The following is a 20,915-nucleotide window of genomic DNA, read 5'->3' as shown; positions in this document are numbered from 1 at the left end:
CCCTTCATGCTTTCCCCACTTACTCACCTATCCTACCCTCCCTTCCCCTCCCCATTCCTCCCTGTCCTTCCCTTCCCTAACCCTTGTGTTTTTCAAACACTACATCTCTACTACTCTAATCAATCAATGCTAACCATGCTTGTGTAAAACTTTGGAGAACTCCAAACCATATTATGAATATTAAATCTATCTTATTCTCCTGTAAAGGTCATTTTCTATTGTTTACCATGGCAAATTGTTTAACTGTAGTGCTTTAGATGTCTGGATTATTTTCAAAAATTCTATGAAATTTTAGAGTTAAAGAAAAAAATAAATTCACACCTAACACATGCTTGTTTTAGAATTTTAATAGCAATTAAGTTTATTATTTATATAGTGCAGCAAAAATGAGGGACACAATTATGCAAAAAAGCCATGACTGCAATGGAATTCAAAGGGTGAGACACACCTAAACCTAGAGAGCCCCCTTCTTGATTAGATCAGATCCAATTCATAAATAAAAAGGCAAGTTTCTTTTCACAAAAAGATACATACATAAAGAACTCTATTTGAAGCATAACATTTGGTATCCTTTAATGTGTGTCTGTATAGGCAGTCTCTAGGAATATAAATCTCACAAACCCCTTGCTGAGTTCATAAATTCACTAAAGGAACTTCAAATAACAGCTTGCAATGTACACAGAAGATATGCAAATAGCATCACTGGAGCCTGCTGAAACTGTACGGAGGATAGGTATGTGTTTTTCAAGCAACACAGTATGCCATTATATTATCAGCATGTATGCCTATCATGACGGTGGTATATATGTTGTTGGTACAAATGATGAAAGCAAGGTGGTGCAGCTCTTATGTAATCAGGATGTTGAAGAAAAATCCATAAAATAAGAGTGCTGCCACTGATAATTATTCAACATGGCTGCACATGTCAGCGTAGATATGGTATCTCAACTAGCAACTGGTGTACAGTATGTTCAAACATTCATAGGGTTATTTATTAAAACTGCTTGGCTACCATGCACAGCTGCATCAGATTCTGAGTGCACTCACTTTAGTAAATCTCCCTCTATTTGTATTGTGATAGATTGACTTTAATGGATGTCTACTGGAACACCTCCTATGTATTTCTCAAGGATTTCTCAAAATCAACATACCACCAATGTTTCATCAAATGCATTATACACCCAAATACAAACTACTATCAGGCAGGGTTGCCAACCCCCACAACCTTTCTTTTTTGGGGGGGGGGATATGCCGAGCACTTTTTTTTTTTACAGAAAGGCTCAAATATCACAAAAAAGCAGTTCTGCGCATTAAAGCAGTATTAAACCCGAAACCAAAACCAATCAGTAGATGTGGTAGCTGTATTCATTTTTTAGGTATTTTCTCTCTGTTTTCCCCTGGTGGGCCAGTAAAATACCTTCTGTGTTAGAGTGCCCCTACTCTGGATGAGAGAGCACAGGGGAACCTTTAGACAGCAGCATTGACAGTCTGAGGGGAGGGGAGGGGAGTCGTAAGTGTACTAGTAGATTTAAATACACTGGCAAATTGAAGCCAAACTTCATCTTACACTTTACAAGCAGCTACAGCAAATATTGTTTTCCTTTTGGGGTAAAAGTTTTACATAAATTAAAAAAAAAACTGTCAGTGTTATTATTATATGCTGTGACATTATTAGTCATAACAAATAGTAATAGCATATGTTGTGACAGTGTGAGGCCCTGCAACTGTATAAAAATAGGAAAAAATAGGTTCTCACAAATGCAGAGCAAGGAGATCCAGAGTGTCTGTGCTAAGTGGGGAAACACAGCTCCAGGTTTTGTAATTCTCAAATTGGGTTATGGAGTTTGGCGACATCAGAGAGTCTTGGGAGGGACAAAGCTTCTGATCCTGAATCTGGGTCTTGCCAGAGATCAACAGGGTGAGTGTGCTGTATGCACAGCACTTATAATGAAGGACCTTGGTCATGGTTCAGGGCTCCTTCCAGGAGACAGGAGGATCCCTTCTCAGGTCAGGCAGTATCGAATGATATGAACAGGTTGCATGAGAGAGGTGCATGGATTGCATGTGAACACATTGGGTACTGTGAACCAATCTTAGGGACCAACCCAAAAGCCTAAGGATGAGGCCTCAGCAGCAGTACAACACGAGCTAGCCAAAAGGTCAGAGTCTGAGGCCTGAGTGGCAGTGCTGCAAGATAGACCCAGGCCTGATTATCATTTATTTTTATATTTTAACTGATAATGGAAACCCCTATGAGGGCAACAGTTTATTTTCTTAAGCTAAAATAAAAGTTGGCTTTCAAGCCTTGAAACATAGTTCCTGACTGTTGTGGGCTCACTGGAAAGAGCTCCACACATGGGCATCTTACTCATATTACAATACATATTAAATCATCATCCTAAAAAAGCATATTTAGACTGATTGTGTGAGAGTTGGATATATCATTCAAATTACTGCATCACATAACATAATCTTATAATCATCCAGAATGAATACATGAAGCTATGTTGTTTTATTTACTAAAGATTGAGGCTTTGCCCAACTATTTTCTTGAAGCAGAGTCCATTTCTTCAAGAGACTGCATGTGAATTGATGTATCTTCAATTATATAAATGACATGTTAAAAACAAGTACCACATATTATTATAAATGGTTATATCTGCACAAAACATTTTTCTTGTATCAACTAACAGTTTTTGAAGCAGCCTTAAAACATTCAAAATCAAAATATCAAAGTTATGCATTAAAAAATATTACAACCAGTATGGCACTACCAATGCAAAGACCCCAAATCAATACATTATAAACACTATCTGGATGAATGTATAAATAAATATAATTCTGTTAAGATATATTAAATCACAGAGTGGATCAAACCTCAATGCAAAAAATGTGCAAAGAATGAGCACTGAATCACGAAATTATAAAATACATAATAACATAATCAATGCTTACTGTATGTCACAGTGATATTAAATATATTCATTCCAAAGTCAATATAAAATGCAACAGTGGTAGAAAAAAATTCCATAAAAAAAATAAGTCCCATACACCATTCAATTTCCATGCAATCTCCTATTGCAATTAAGTCGATCTTTGGACAGTGCAAGGAAGCTCCAGTTCCCACACCATGCACACCAGAGTGCCCTTCACCCCACCTCATGGATATCAGCTCACCTTAATTGCTGGACCCCCACTGATAAAAGCAGGCCAACTGCACTTTATTTACATGTGTACAAATGTAAACCCACTCCAGTCTTCCTCTTTCTTCACAGACCGTCTCCCAATGGCAAAATATAATATGGGAAGCAAAAAGACACTGATAGTGCAGATTGTTCTCATGCTTTTTGTTGAAAATGGTAAAAAAACACTCACATTTCAGCAGATAAAAAAAGGCATGTCACATCCATATTCCAATATATGGCATCCAGACCCACCGTAATTACATGGTTACATAGTTAAATAGTTAGTCTGGCTGAAATAAGACAAAAGTCCATCCAGTTCAACCCCAACAAGAAAAGATATAATCCTATACTCACAGTTGATCTAGAGGAAGGCAAAAACAACAGCAAAGCATGATCCAATTTGCTCCTGCAGGGGAAAAAAATCCTTCCTGATCCTCCCAGAGGCAATCTGATATTCCCTGAATCAACTTTACCTATAAATGTTAGTATCCAGTTATATTATGTGCATCTAGGAAATAATCCAGGCCTTTTTTAAACCAATCCATTGAGCTGGCAAGAACCAACTCTTGAGGGAGTCTATTCCACATTTTCACAGCTCTTACTGTAAACACACCTTTCCGTATTTGGAGATTAAATCTCTTTTCCTCCAGACGTAAAGAGTGCCCCCTTGTCCTAAGGGTGAATGACCTAAGGGTGAATAACTACACCAAGTTCACTATATGAACCACTAGTGTATTTATACATGTTGATCATATCCCCCCTTAATCTCCTCTTCTCAAGAGAGAATAAATTCAGTTCCTCTAACCTTTCCTCATAGCTGAGCTCCTCTATGCCTCTAATCAGTTTGGTTGCCCTTCTCTACACCTTCCCCAGTTCCTCAATGTTCTTTTTGTGAATTGGTGCCCAAAACTGAACTGCATATTCCAGATGAGGTCTTACTAATGATTTGTACAGGGGTAATATGATATCTCTCTCTCTGGAGTCTATACCTCTTTTAATACAAGAGAGGATTTTGCTCGTTTTAGAAAATGCAGCTTGGCATTGCATGCCATTATTAAGCTTGTGATCTACCAGAACTCCCAGATCCTTCTCCACCATTGATTCCCCCAGTTGTACTCCCCCTAGTATGTATGATGCATGCATATTCTTAGTCCCCAAGTGCATAACTTCGCATTTATCAACATTAAACCTCATTTGCCCAATTAAACAGTGCATTGAGGTCGGCTTGTAAGTGGGAGACATCCTGTAAAGATGTTATTCCACTGCACAGCTTGGTGTCATCTGCAAAGACTGAAACAGTATTTTTAATCCCAGACCCTATATTGTTTATAAATATATTAAAAAGTAAGGATCCCAATACTGAGCCTTGTGGTACACTAACAACCCTAGACCATTCAGTGTATGAATCATTAACCACTGCTCTCTGAATTCGGTCTTTCAGCCAGTTTTCGATCCATTTACATACGGATTTTTCCAAGCCTGTAGAATTTACCTTACACATTAGCGATGTGTGAGGAACGGTGTCAAAAGCTTTTGCAAAATCCAAGTATACCACGTCCACAGCCACCCCTCTGTCCAAGGTTTTGCCCACCTCCTCATAAAAAGAAATCAGATATTTTTGACAACTTCTGTCTTTCATGAATCCATGTTGTCTGTTGCTTAAAATATTTTTTCCAGCAAGAGCTCACCTATGTGGTCTTTTATTAAACTCTCCAGTATCTTCCCAAATATAGATGTTAAACTAACAGGTCTATAATTACTTGGTAAAGATTTTTATCCCTTTTTAAATATAGGCACCACATGGGCTGTGTCTGTGTCAATACCATGCCCATTATGGACAAGAGCTCCCCATGCTCCTTTGTATACACAGAGCTGAAGAAGGTATTTAATACATTTTTCTTCTCTTTGTCCCCAGTCACCCACTCTAGATTATTTTGTAAAAAATTGTCCTGTAGTAGGTTTATTAATCTTTGCCCTTTAACTGTTTCTGCAGTACGATTATTCCAGTAAGTTTCCGGGTAGTTAAAATCCCCCATTATTATCACTGTCCCAGCCCTTTCGATCTTTGCAAGGAGCTGAGTCTCCACCTCCTCATTAACACTGGGAGGCCTATAACAAACTCCAACAATTACCTTTGTAGTATGCACCCCCATGTGCAGTTCCACCCATAATGCTTCAGCCTCATCACACTCTCCATCAACTAGGTCCTCTTTCACATTCACTCTGAGCTCATTTCTCACATAGAGACAGACACCACCACCTTTCCTTTTTACCCTGTCTCTCCCAAAGAGAACATAGCCAAGAGTATTAATGGCCCAATCATGTTAAGAATAAAGCCAAGATTCAGCAATACCAATTAGATCATAGTTCTCTTCATGCACCAAAGCTTCCAACTTACCTATTTTGCTTGGCAGACTTTTGGCATTGGTGAACAAACACTTTAAGTCATTGACACCTTGTGCACACGTATTTTGCATATTTTTTATTTTTATACAAATGGTACCAATTCCAATGGTTGTTTGTAACATGGGAACCTTCTTATCACCTGGCATAGCCCTCCCCCCATCTTTCCCCATTCCCCCCACCATAAGGACTGACCGCTGTTTCATCTATCTGCCCCATTATAATCTAATTCTCCCTCCCCCCTCAATCCTAGTTTAAATACTCCTCCAGCCGTCCTATAAATCTCTCCCCCAGCACAGCAGATCCCCTTCCATTTAGGTACAAACCATCTCTAGCATATAGGTTGCACCCCAATGAAAGGTCAGCCTAGTGCTTTAGAAACCCACATCTGTCCCTCTTACACTAGGTCTTTAGCCATGCATTTAGTTCTCTAATCTCCCCATCTTTTCAGAGTTGTGCATGGCACAGGTAATATTTCAGAGAATATCACCTTGGAGGTCCTTCCCTTCAACTTGCAGCCTAGTTCTTTAATAATGACCTCACTGCTAGCCTCACATGTTGCGCTGTCAAGCCTGAAGGCCACAGACACAAGATACTTTATAGGTTACAGACATGTATAGGTAACTGACAGGTTGATAGAGACTTCTAGAGGTCTCTATAATGCTAAAAGATAACCAGAGGCCACCAACTTACTAAAAGGGACATCAAGAGACCACTGATATGCTGAAAATCTGAAAATCACTAGAAACCCTGAAAATGACCAAATGGTTATATATACTCAACAAATACTGCTACTGTGACAGCACATAGATGTTGTTAGTTTGTAATGCCTCTCCAGGCACCACTTGGGTACAATCTCCCCAGTGCCACATGAAGCCTGACTGCCAACTAGTTCCTGCCTCCTTTTATTGAACATGCAACCAAAAATATCGATAGATGCCTTCCAAGATGTGATTCCACTTCCAACTTTATCGTACTACTGGTGGCAAAATCTACCAAGGCACCTGCCACTAGCACACTTCACTCTGAAAAGCTTGATTGTAGAGTTGACTGTTATTTTTACAGCTTCCAAATAGTTTGCAGAGATTAACTGATGCCTCCCCCATATCAAACAGCATATCACAGAAAAGTAAACCGTAAGCAGGGGATTGAAATAAAATGGCAGAAGGGGAAAGCTTGGTGACCTCTCACTTTAATGCAATACCTTGCTATGCTGCATGTTACAAGATGGCATCAGACTAATTTTGCAGGAATAAAATGAACCCTTACTGAGGCCTCTGTAGAATAAGTAAATAGTGTTTCATCCATTACAGCAAATGATGCTAATGGTTGCAAGACCATATCACTCTGTAACAGAAAATTACATCAAACAGAAAATTGTATCACACTACAGCAGCACATTATATCATCCAGTAAGAACATATTATGCAGCAAATACATGTATATTATCTGGAAGACAGTTATGCAATTTTGAATGTAATTAAAAAAAAAACAGAACAAAAAATACAAACTATTGTTGCTACTCAAAAAGGTTTGGTTATCCAAGTTTAAATTTAAAATTTCACCTCTCCGAGATCTTTTCTGTATAGAAAAGTTGGGGTGGATGCCATAACAATAGCCAATTCTAACATAGGGTTAACCCAGTATGTTACCTTCAGAAAGTAGTAAGTCCTTCTGGGGTATGGCAAAACTCATCTGTAAGTCCCGTTCCCAATTCGCTAAGAAAGGGGTTGGCAGACTCGTGGAGGTCCAATAGTGTTTTATAGCAGGTCGACAGGGTGCTACGAGTGGGGCAGTCTTGTAGGCAAAATATACCTTACTGTGTTTATTGCAATAGGTTTTGATATATTTTGATTCCTAATTAAACAAATCACACATGTGTAGCAAGTACTCTTTCCTGCCAAAAACACTAACCACCCCCTAACATCCTAAACACATATATGATACAAACTCTAGGCTATAGATGCATGTATGCTTTTCCATGACATCCAAAGCCTTTGCCTCCTTCCAATGCATTGCTCTACCTGCACCCATACTATGTCATTGAATGTGGTAGTTTTGCTAAACAAGAAGCAAGAACCTTTCTGTTTACGACACATCTGTAACATTTGCCTGGTTGGTATGAGTGGCATCAAAGGTGACTACTTCCAAATTTAAATTACTTCGGCCTTGTGATCATTATGTAGGCTACTATTGATATCGTTACCTTTTAAAAATGTTAGTTGATGAGTTGCTGATCTATAACAAATAGAGAGGAGTAATTCTGACACTTTCTCGACACTCAATTACAGCATGCATGTTCCAGGTCTGTGACTTAAATATAATACAATCATATACAGCCAGGCAAGTAGTATTTTCAGAAGGAGGCCAGCAACAGCAGCCTCCATTCATTCATCTTGAAACATTTACTTTAGGCATATTGGGGGATATTTACTAAAACTGGAGCACTCAGAATCTGGTGTAACTGTACTGTAATCAGGTTCTAACTTCAGCTTGTTCAATTAAGCTTTGACAAAAAAAAGCTGAAAGCTGATTGGTTTCTATGCAGAGCTGCACCAGATTCTACATTCTCCAGTTTTAGTAAATCTCCTCTCCTCTTTATAAGGCTGAGGTACAGAATGAGTCACCAATGGACTAGTTAGTCATTCACGTCACCTTTTCATACATTCTGTTTCTAGAAATAAAAATAGAATAAAAGATTTTTTAATTACCGTATTTTCCGGCATATAAGACGACTTTTTAACCCCTGGAAATCTTCTACAAAGTCGGGGGTCGTCTTATACGCCGGGTGCTGGGCTGAAACCTTACCGTACTTCCATGCTGACGCTTCTGCGCATGTCTTCGGCAGCAGTAGACGATCGTGGATCACCATAGCTCGCAGAACTGCATGAGACGTCGGATGCAGCAGTGCTCGATTGAGCTTGACTGAAACTGTGATATGCAGAGAAGGGATACACATCGGGTAGCGGCTTCTGCGCATGTCACAGTTTCAGTCACGATCAATCGAGCACTGAACGGCTGCATCTGACGTCTCATGCAGTTCTGCGAGGAATGGTGATCAGCGATCGTCTACTGCTGCCGAAGACATGCGCAGAAGCGTCAGCTCGGAAGTACCGGTATGGTACTGCTGCATCCGACCTTGTCCCCTTCATTTCTATGAAATACGGTAATTAATTATTAATATTATAATGTGGCAGTTTTGTGCAATTTATGGTACCGCTCGGATCATCTTGGAGACAGGCAGGGCTGGGCAGGCAGGGAGAGCTGACCCACCCAATCCAAGCAGGCTTTGTATGCAGTGTGCACAGAAAATACTGGTACATCGCTTGCTGTGATTGGTTGGTAGAGGGGTAGTCTTATACGGAGAGTATAGCCCAAACCCTATATTTTAACAGGAAAAGTAGGGGGGTCGTCTTATACGCCCAGTCGTCTTATACGCCGGAAAATACGGTAAATCATCTATATATGGACAAATTCAAAATCCAACCTTTTTATGTGAAGATCTTTGTACATTTACAGATATGAAAATTAGTTTATCAACCTGGCAGTCTCTGTATTAATGTAGAATTAAAAATACCATTGGAAAAAAACTTTTGTTTACCAGTGAAACAAATGACTTTAAGCTGCAGTTGTCACTATTAGGCACTAATGAAAACAACTGGCTATGGGGCATAAATTAAGCCAATTATTTAAATTAGCATTCAGCTATCATATCCAATCATTGCTTCCATATGTCTTGTAATATGTTTCTGAAGTATTTTTGCATGGGATTGTTTAGATTAACATGTTAGATTTCCTGGTCAAGGACGTGGAAACTAGTTTCTGTAGAAAAAGCACGTTTTGTTGAACACAAAATTGTCTTCTTTGCATCTAGTCCTATCTTGGCATACATCACATGGAAGAAAAAAAATCAAACCACTGGGCGCTGATATCCATACATAAATTAATATAATCACAACTGCCTGCCGTATTAATCTCTTACAAAGATTTCAACATCTGGCTTATGCATTTGCTAAATCTCAAAATGGGGGTTCGCATACCCACACACCAAAAGCCACTGGAAAGCTAAGTTACCTAATTATATAGTTAGGATTTTTTTATATATACAAAAGTATAAGAGGTCTCATATGTTGTAACACATAATTCACCCCAAAAAACATCAGAAGAAAATTGGTTATTCTGACATCAAAACAAATACATAAATATTGTAACCAAATCAAAATAAAAACTGATGCCACATTTGCTCTGATAACCATTAGGAGTAGTGTGTGAATAAGGGTAAAAACTAGTTCAGAGCGTTATTGGTATAAAGCCATAAGATTGTGCTAGCGTAACCAATGAATAAATGTCATGTCCGACCAACAGTCAGCATTCCAAAAGTTACAACAGTTTTATTGTCCAATAGTTTAAAATAACATAAAACATCAACACCAAGTCATATATCCAATATTGAGCTAGTATAATAGAATTCAAGAACCATGCTGGTAGCAAATAATTCAAATGGCTTACTGCTATGACTCCTGAATGTTGAGGACATAAGTGAATTGGCCTGAAGTTCCTCTGTGGAATGTGCCAAAGAGGACCTGGACAATGCAGGAGGGCTGACAGAAAGCCACTGGTCTTCAGAAAAACAAGCTTGTTTCTCTGAAGACCAGTGGCTTTCTGTCAGTCTTCCTGCACTCCATTGAGATAATTTCCAGTACCAATATGGCACTTCAGGTGTACTAACCTTTGTGACACCGAGGAGGGTTCTCCCAGTCCTCTGTGGCACATTCCTTTGTTTGCCAGCTGGTTATTTCCCATACTACCAGGAGCCACCACACAGTGACCCTTCCATCTTCGGACGAGTTCACCGATTTCCTCAACATCCAGGAGTCATAGCAGTAAGCCATTTCAATTATCTGCCACCAGCACGGTTCATGGGCTATATTAAATTCTATTATACTAGCTCCTCAATACTGGATATATGATTTTTTGGTGTTGATGTTTTATGTTTTTTTTAAACTATTGGACAATAAAACTGTTGTAACTTTTGATGTACTGACTGTTGGTTGGAAAATGACATTTATTCATTAGTCACGCTAGCACCACCCTATGGCTTTATAACAATAATGCTCTGAACTAGTTCTTATCCTTCATCATATGAAAGGAAGGTTTAAATACACTGCTTTTAATATTTATGAATACAACATTTGGTAAATATTTTACTAAAAACACTCATTCTTAAACTGAACCTATGCTTTAATTGTGCAGAGCAAGAGCACTGGTTCACCAAAAAGTAGAACTGTGGTGAGACTGTGGACATTAAGTATTTACATATTTGTAACAAACAGTAAATGACGTTAATATAAACCCTTACCGAATTCAGTAGCTATAGGAACCATGGAACAATTCATCCTCAAAGTTTACAACAGAAGCACTAAAGTTTTTTTATTTTTTACGCTGGGCTACAGAACTCACATTGGAGATTAGAATGATTGCAGACTGACAAGTTACTGCTGGGAGGTGGAAGCAAACACAACTAAGTTGCTAAACTAAAGGTCAGTGAAGGCTCGTTTTAAAACAAATGTACTACTTGTTAAGAATATGTACACTAACTATTTGAATGTCTATAGCCTGGTCCCAATTCTACAATATTTTAAAAGTAATTAATCCTCCACAAAAAAAACTTTTCACTTTGGCCCTAGGAGCTTTTAGCCATATTGTGCTAATGTGCACAGCATATTGGCAGATTATGGCAGACTTATCTGGCTAGTGATCCACTCCAGCTCTGCACTGCTAGCACTCCCATCATCATGGGCACTGCCATCTTCTACTGGTCTTCCTTCAGGTTTCAAAATCTTCAGCTGCTTGCGATGATGTCAGTCCCATTCATGTGCATGGGAGTTAGGTCAGAGCAGTTCTGTATACTAAGCAGTGTAGACAAATTCTGACAAGCTGAGAGAAGGGTTTATGATGGAAGAGACCAAAAGGGTCTATTCTGTCATAAAAATCCTACCTGTAAACATTTTTTTTCTTTTTACATAAATTCTACTCAAATTCCAGCCCCATAAGCTGTACATCATATACGTTTAACACTGCTGTATATTACAAGATTTTATACTAACATCCAAGAGTACATTTGTAATAAATCTGAAGCCTATCAGATATTCTATTTTTTTATTAACTTTATTATTAACTTTATTTTTTTTTAACTCAAAGTAGTTGCTACAATATGGGTCTTGAGAGGGAATAAAATATTACCAAGTTTGATTCACCATGATCAAATACGTTTTTTCCTTGGCAGCCAAGGTATGCTACATGCCACGCCAATATAATCCCAACACCAAAGAAAATTAGGGGACACCTGTTCTGTTGACAGTTATCTCAAAGAAGATTTCCCCATACCTTGGAGGGACTTCCATCCACTTCCTGTTGTGTCAGACAACCACTTCCTGTGAGGCAGACAGCAAAATAAATAAATATGTAATAACAAATATAAATAAATAAAATGGAAAAAAAGAAAGGAAAAAATGAACAGGGATTTTATTTTTCCAATACTTCAATGTAAAACTAAAAAAGGTTTTGGCTTTGGATAGAACTTTTACTTAAATATATTTCCCTATAGCCACAAAGGATATAAATTCACTTAGTGTGCATCAAATGCCTTTGCAAACCTAGTTTTCATCTTATAAAAGTAGTGGCGACATGATCACTCCACTGCCCATAACACAGAATAGAAACATAGTAGGGACCCAACAAGTCCACCCACTACAGACTGTCTGCAGAAACTACAGGGGGATGGAAACAAGACGTGTCACCCTGCACAAGGAGAGCAGCAGTTACTGGTCTTAATATAGGAATCTCCTGCACAGGGGCAAAATTTCACAAGGGCCTGTTTCACATATCTGGAAGAAATCACACCAATATTTCAATGAGACTACACACACCACTTGTTCTTTATTATGTATTTGACAGTTTTTGCTTACTTTGGAGTTTAGCTATACATGTATCCATGCCTTGGGGCCTGTATATCTTTGTTATTTTGCACCATACTTAGTATAGTCAGTTAATTGGAGGTCTACACCTCGATAATATACATTAGGATGAGTCTGAATAGATATCCCCTTTTATGGTTGCCATACCTGGTAGACTTCAACAAGTTCCTTTGTCTTCTATTCATTAAAAGGAACCCATCTCTGTTTTTCCTCTTTTTGAAAAGTGTGGATATTTCTAAAATAGGTAATGGGGAATAACTTTCAGTGGGACTAGAAAAAACAAAACTCTTCAAAATCAGCTTTTGTAAAAAATACTGTTCTATAAAAAGCCTACATGCCAAAATCCTAAATAATACAATATTCCTGGTTCTCAACACAAATCATGAAGCAGCAAATGTTAGCAGAAATAATCCTGACGAGCCTCATATTTAAAACCTAAAATCTAATTTTAAATGCATCTGGTGAGCATTTAACACATGAAGCATACATCTTGGTTTGAGGTTGTTAATGGCAACAGATCCAATTTCTTTCTTTTAATTTATATGCTATAGGTCTACTGTAGTATATGCAAAATATTGTCTGCAGTGGGTACACTCATTTGTGAAAATATGCGCTTAATGTTGAATAACTGGGTGTGCTTATGTGGAAAAGTTATAGATCTGCTACACAGATTTGTTTTATGAAGACACATAAATTACTTTCAAAGAGATTGAAATAAAATTTACAGAAGAATTTTATGGCTACTAAATCTGTTTAAAATGAGATCAGATGGGAAATTTTGCAGGTGTGCATAATATTAACCAAAAATTATGGAGTTCTTCATCTCTGGGTGTGTTTGCATCTGTCACACACATGTCTGGCAGAGCAATCTTCTCTAGAAAACATTTCATATAGGATTAGAACATTAAAAATATGTGTCGTAGTACTTAATTACAGTGTAAGTGCATGTTCATGTACACTTTTCACATAGTCCCTCTACAAAGTCCCAAAAAAACCTGTTGTGCCTGCAAGTGAAGTCCACCTAATCCAGCTTCCTCTTATGGGGTGGTAGCAAAATTTCCCCTACTCCTGAATTCAGAACAGCATTGCTATTTTCATGTAGACTGCACCTGCCTTTAATTTGTCAATCAGCACCTGGCCACACCTAGTCCTGTCGTCTGCTTCCAGCCTCTGTTGCCAAAACCCTCCCATTTTGAGCTGCAGTACCTGAGAAGGGGAGCCTGTGAGACACAATTACTGAGGATTTGTGTCAGGGTTCTGTCCACAGCAGAAGTTCTGGGAGACCTGGCACTCCTGCCAGTACCCTGCATGGCTGCAGAAGTGCACGCTGGCGAAGATCCATGAGCATTGCCGACAGACGCATGTGCACTGGCGCATAGTTGCGCACGCATTGGCTCAGTTTGGCACCAGACGGCCTTTATAAGGAGGTTCATCGCTCCCTCAAGTTGCTGGTTGATCTCTAGCTCCCCAGTACCATTGTGTGTGTTCCTTGCTTTAGTGATTTCCTGTTACCGACCCAGTTTGCTCTTGGACCTGTCTTCATTGCCTGACTCCTGACCTGACCCTGGCTTGGCTAGCAGATATTCTCTCCCACTCCTCTGTGTATGACCCCGGCTACTCTACTGACTACGTCTGCTCAGATCTCCACCTGGCACTTGACCTTCGCTTTGAACCGACTACTCTGTGGTCCTCTGTTTCCCTGAAGGCTTGCATACCTCTCACAGGCACCACCTGTCTGCAGACTCCATTCCAGTGCATCAGCTGTGCTCCTGGGTGTACCTCTGACCAGCACTCCTACAGGTAACCTGTGCTACTTTGGGCCCGACCCCTGCTGTCCCATATCCAGGGGAGTCTGGAACTTAGCCACAAGGGAAGTCCTCTCTCCATTGGCCTCCATCACCAGGTACGTGATAATTTGGCTCAGTCAGGAAAGAGAGTTGTGTATCACATAGGAACTGGAACTGGAATTTGTTTAGACTGTATATACAAAAGCTTTGAGTTGAACTTTAAGTCACTTTAACCCATGCATTATGGTACCCATGCATTCTGGTAATGCTCCCAAAAAGAATATAATGGCGATCATTCATTTTCTTTAAAAAAATGTTATAGTCAAAGTTTAGTATTTTTTTAAAATAAGGATTGCTAGCATTAATTGCTTTTATGCTGAGAAATCACACTACCTTTATGCAATTTAATGGTCTTTTTACTTTCCCCTGCTTTAGTGGCCACCCATTTTTTTCTGCCTGCTTGACGTTTAGTTCCTGACACACCCCTTAACCCCTTTCCACTGACTGTACATATAAATGTGGCTTCACAGAAGTGGATCTTTATCTGTGGGGCCGCATATATGCGTATGTCACTTTGTGCTGGGAGCACACTGCACAGCACATTCTCAGCACAGAGAATTGGCTCTCACCAACAGTCTCCTGGTTCCAAGTCACTTGATTGCTGTGAGAGCCTCTGATTGGCTGTCACAGTGATCAGTCACTATGAGCCTGCCCCTGCGTTTTTCTTCTACTGAATGACCAAAGGGAAATATATGTTGTATCTTTCTCTTCTTGCAGGAGAGAAAGATATAAACAAACGAAAGTGTGTAAAAAGAATTAAATAAAAAAAGATAAAGAATTAAAAAAAATAACTAGATCAGGGTTTGCCAAAGTTAGTATTAGGGTCAAGGTAAGAGTCAAAGGTCAAGGAAAGGTCAAAGGTAATGGTAAGTATATTTTGTCTAGAATTAAAGAATTAGAAAAAAAATTAACTTAGTGACAGTATCAGTGTGCTGTAAGGAATCATAAAAAAATGAAAAATGCTCACCTTTGTTTCTGGGCCCTACTATGGTTACAAACAACTAACACTAATATGTGGTATCACTCTGTCCGTCAGGAGCAGAATCATTTATTTTGGGTTGTTCTTTGGTGATAAATTATGGTAACAGCAAGAAATATACAACTAAAATTTGAAAACATATATTATTTTACTATTTTGGGTCAGATTTCTTTTGATGATAATAATAATTAAAAAAAAACAGGAGATATCCATTACCATTTACCACCAAAAGAAAGTTCAATGTGTCCTGAAAAAAACAAAGAAATCATAATTCACCTGGATACACAGTGTAGTTTCGATGATGTGTGCAGTTTTACTAACACATGTCAAAGTTGCAAAATTGTGCTTAGGCATTAACATTTGTTAAAAAGCACTCCCAATACTCACAAGAAATAAAAAAGAAACTGCTAAGGACAATCCCTAGCTACAGTGGGGATCGAAAGTTTGAGCACCCCAGCTAAAAATTTGTATTAATGTGCATAAAGAAGCCAAGGAAAGATGGAAAAATCTCCAAAAGGCATCAAATTACAGATTAGACATTCTTATAATATGTTAACAAAAGTTAAATTTTATTTCCATCATTTACACTTTCAAAATAACAGAAAACAAAAAAATGGCGTCTGCAAAAGTTTGGGCACCCTGCAGAGTTAATATCTTGTACTGCCCCCTTTGGCAAGTATCACAGCTTGTAAACGCTTTTTGTAGCCAGCCAAGAGTCTTTCAATTCTTGTTTGAGGTATCTTTGCCCATTCTTCCTTACAAAAGTCTTCCAGTTCTTTGAGATTTCTGGGCTGTCTGTCACGCACTGCTCTTTTAAGGTCTATCCATAGATTTTCAATGATGTTGAGGTCAGGAGATTGTGAAGGCCATGGCAAAACCTTCAGTTTACGCCTCTTGATGTAATCCCCCGTGGATTTCGAGGTGTGTTTAGGATCATTATCCATTTGTAGAAGCCATCCTCTCTTTAACTTCAGCTTTTTCACAGATGGCATCAAGTTACCATCCAAAATTTGCTGAAATTTTATTGAATCCATTTTTCCTTCTACTCGTGAGATGTTCCCTGTGCCACTGTCTTCAACACAACCCCAAAGCATGATTGATCCAACCCCATGCTTAGCAGTTGGACAGAGGTTCTTTTCATTAAATTCTGTGCCCCTTCTTCTCCAAACGTACCTTTGCTCATTCCGCCCAAAAAGTTCCATTTTAACCTCATCGGTCCACAGAACTTGTTTCCAAAATGCATCAGGCTTGTCTATATGTTCATTTGCAAAGTTCAAACGATGATTTTTTTGGTGAGGACGTAGAAGAGGTTTTCTTCTGATGACTCTTCCATGAAGACCGTATTTGTACAAGTATCTCTTTATAGTGGAATAATGTACCACAACTCCAGTGTCTGCCAGATCTTTCTGGAGGGATCGTGCAGTCAAACGTGGGTTTTGAATTGTTTTTCTCACAATCCTGCGAGCTGTGCTGTCTGATATTTTTCTTGGTCTTCCAGATGTTGCTTTAACTTCCACTGTTCCCGATGACTGCCATTTCTTAATTACATTCCGAACAGAGGATATTGACATCTGAAAACGCTTTGCTATCTTCTTATAGCCTTCTCCAGTTTTGTGAGCGTCAACTATTTTCAGTTTCAGTTTTCTAGACAACTGCTTAGAAGAACCCATGGTGCTGATTGTTGGGGCAAGGTCAGATGAGTCTGGGCATTTAAAACCTTTGAGATTGACAGCACCTGGTCTTCCCAGATGATAATTGAGAACAAACCATGACACTGGCAGGTCTCAGCTTGGCAAAGGGGGCAGTGCATGCTATAAATTCTGCAGGGTGCCCAAACTTTTGCAGACGCCATTTTTTTGTTTTCTGTTATTTTGAAAGTGTAAATGATGGAAATAAAATCTAACTTTTGTTGACATATTATAAGAATGTCTAATCTGTAATTTGATGCCTTTTGGAGATTTTTCCATCTTTCCTTGGCTTCTTTATGCACATTAATACAAATGTTTAGCTGGGGTGCTCAAACTTTCGATCCCCACTTCCCCACTGTATATCATTATCTTTCCATAGCACTCTCTGCCTGTTATATAACAAGACACTGGCACAGTGCATATTGGGTAGTTTGAAAGCAGTCACCTTCTCAGTAGGCAGTGCTGAAGCAGTTACAGCTGTAGAATTCTCTACTGGCACAACGGAACATGGTAACTTAATTAAACCTTATGTTAAACTATATTTTTTTATTAAAAGTTCCTAATTAATATTATAAGCATTGTTATTCTTTTCTGTTAGCTCATACCAGCTTGAATACAATCGTATAGAAAAACATTTTTCATGTATAAGTTATTTAAGCACACTTACTGTAAATGTATTTAATTTAAAATGATTACATCACATGAAGAACATTTTCCTGTTTCGGTCCTATGATCGTTTTAAAAATAAATACCCAACACAATTATGATAGACTCACCAACAAATGAATGTGCATTCACTTCTCAGCCACACCTCCCTTTTTAGCAAATTATGTTAAAAGAGTATTTTAATACCATTACCCTTCAAAATCAATAGCTTGATAGTTTTAGAATGCCGCCAGAGGCTTTTATATTTTTCATTATACTTATTAGTTTTAGGAATAGTTTTAATGTGTCTTAAATTGGTGACCAATTTAGATACATCTTGGTAAAAATGAGACAAAATGATAATGGATAAAATGACCAGTAAGCAACTACTGACAAATATATTAAGAAAGTCGGAGTCAGAAAGAAATACCATTAACTGTTGAGGCACTTTGAGTTCAGCTTGTTTTACTTTTGCTTGTAAAGAACACATTATATTTTATTTATTCTTAAAGCTGAACTCCAGGATAAGCAAATATTGTCTAGCTATAAAAAACATGCTCATACTTCCTCATTTCCTAACTGAATCTTGATGGCTATATCCCAGACATATGCTTTGACCTCTTCAGACACCGCTAAGGTATTTGACTCTATAGCTTGTCATTTAGTGCCCATCTTTCTTGGCTGTTTTGATCTAGGCCCACGTATTCATATTCCTTCACATATACACTATTACTTCATAATAGAGATTCTTCCCTATATTTGGCTATCCATACTATTTAGGAATGTGGTAAATACAGTCCTTATGTCACTACAGAGACCAAACTAGAACCTTCAGGGTCCCAGTGCAAGAAAATATGAAAGGCCCCCCCTGACCCCTAACCTAGCCTTCTCTCTGGGCCTGGGGCCCTTCCTACTGATTTTGGGGCCCTTTACTCCCTTTGCGGAGCCCTTTATTACAGTCCTGCAGCAGGCCCCTTTCCTGCCATCTTGGGCGGTGGTGGAATACCAGGGTCCCATTACAAGTGCAACCTTTGCAACCCTGGTAGTTCTGCCACTGGTGTCAGTATTTTTTTTTATTTGTATTTTATCTTTCTTAATTAATATTTATCTTTTTTTTACAATTTTAATATTTTTTTCTTTTTACAATTTTTTTTAATAAGCTCTGTTGGGCTTTGGTGAGGTATCAGGGGTCTAAACAGACCTCTGACTCCACATCCAGAGTGTGAGGTCACCATCACCTGAGAACGGAGTGGGTGGAGCATCAGCCAGCAGCCATCCCAGATTGGTCAGCAGTCTTCTGGGCAACGAGCGATGCTTCAGCCACACAGCATTGTCTTGAGAGCAAATACTGGACCGGTATTGCAGACTGACAGGTTCGCTACTCAGCACATTGAGTCCTCTCAGCATCTCTTTGCTCCCCCTCCTTCTGCAGGTAGAACTTCTAGATTATGATTTGAAATCTGATAAAGATGATGACAAATGTAGGCCACTATCTAGATCAGTTCATAATTGGCTACAAGCATTTTGTACCTATGCGAGTGTTCTGTGTGAGAAATACCCAGAGCGTGGCCCAGGGCTTTTTCACCATATAGACATTATTCTTGAAGCTTACAGGAATTTTGGTGGATTTGGCTGGTTTTCATATGAAGATGCCTTCCACCAAAAATTGTCGACAAATTCTGGTTTGACTTGGGGTCAAAAGGATGTAGGGTTATGGCTTAATTTGTTTGTCTCCAGAAGCCTTTTCTGGGATGTCAAATTAATAATTCACCCAATTTGTCTTCTTCTCTGGTTAGAAAAAAGGCATTTGCTTTTCCTTTGGCCTAATAATTGCAGGTATAGGCATGAATGTGCTTTTTGCTGTGGCCCTCACCCTGTGGTAAATGCTTAAAAAATTTGCTTCCACTGCACAGCCTTATTCTAAGGATTCCTTTCTTATACACCCACACCCCAGTGAGTCTGGAAAACATAAACCAAAAGCTCAGTTAATATTTGACGGTTTTCTGCTTCCTCCGTTTTCTGGCACTGGTTGCGCATTGACTGATAACACTGTTCAACAGGTAAAAAGTTTTGGGCATAAAATTAGCTAATCTTACATAATTTTGGGGTGCTGAAAACAAAAATGACCCTAAAAAATGTTGATTGGCTCTAGTTTCCATGATATATTCACCCATCTAATGACGTAAGCCATTCAAAATTATGATGCAACTTCAGCTGCATATTGTGCAATTGATACTGGTGACCAATAGAAAATTGCATGTATACTGAGATGATGCAATATTAGCCTTTAATTGCATCACTTCACTGCATAAAAGCTGCAGTATCTGTAGCTGATTGTAGTTCGACAGCGTCTTTACATTTCGTTTTATGCTTATATAGGCTACTCAGTAATGCCTCGAACTTGTGTGAATAAAGCAGATAATTTCTGCTATATCTGCGGTGAAATAACTTTTATCTCACAAAAAAGGAGGATAACAGGAATGATTAAGAAAGCCTACAACTTGTATTTTGGCTGCAAGATAGGAGACCAGGACAAGAGCTGGGCACCACATATATGCTGCAATTCTTGTGGGACGGCACTGGAGCAATGGTTGAATGGAAAAAAGGCATCTATGCCTTTCGCTGTGCCAATGATTTGGAGAGAGCCAACAGATCATGTTAGTAATTGTTACTTTTGTATGGTGCCTCCAATTGTAAAAGGGCTAAATAAGAAGAAAAAGTTATCTGTGCACTATCCAAATATTCCACCGGCAATACGTCCAGCTCCTCATGGAGAGGGGCTACCAATTCCTAAAGCACCAGAATCCTTCGTGGTTGAGTCAAGTGAGGAAGAACCTGAAGCGTGTAGTCACGTGCAGTTGTAAGAGATAGCCCTTTCCTCGAATACAAGAGAAAAGCCAAGAGAAGCAAAACCGACACAAACTGAAGACAAAACTAGTGAGAATCCTAAGTATTAAAATGATTCAACTTAGCTTATGGCTATAATTTTTCTTGGTAATCCTATGCAATATATTATGCCATTTAGGCTTTGTTATGTAGTCAATATCACTTGCTTTATATTTGTGGAAAGACATCTATCTATATAATTATTGTGCATTATGTAGTCATTACGCCTATAGTAGAAAACTTTCCGTTTACAGAAAAACTAGAGCCAATTGACAAATTTCATTGTTATATTTGAACTCAGAATG

The sequence above is a fragment of the Staurois parvus genome, unplaced genomic scaffold, assembly GCF_062004578.1.
Source record: "Staurois parvus isolate SC_StPar_1 unplaced genomic scaffold, SC_StPar_1.0 ptg000058l, whole genome shotgun sequence".
Taxonomy (NCBI): Eukaryota; Metazoa; Chordata; class Amphibia; order Anura; family Ranidae; genus Staurois; species Staurois parvus.
The sequence above is the reverse complement of the archived record's forward strand: the minus strand, read 5'-3'. Positions refer to the sequence as shown.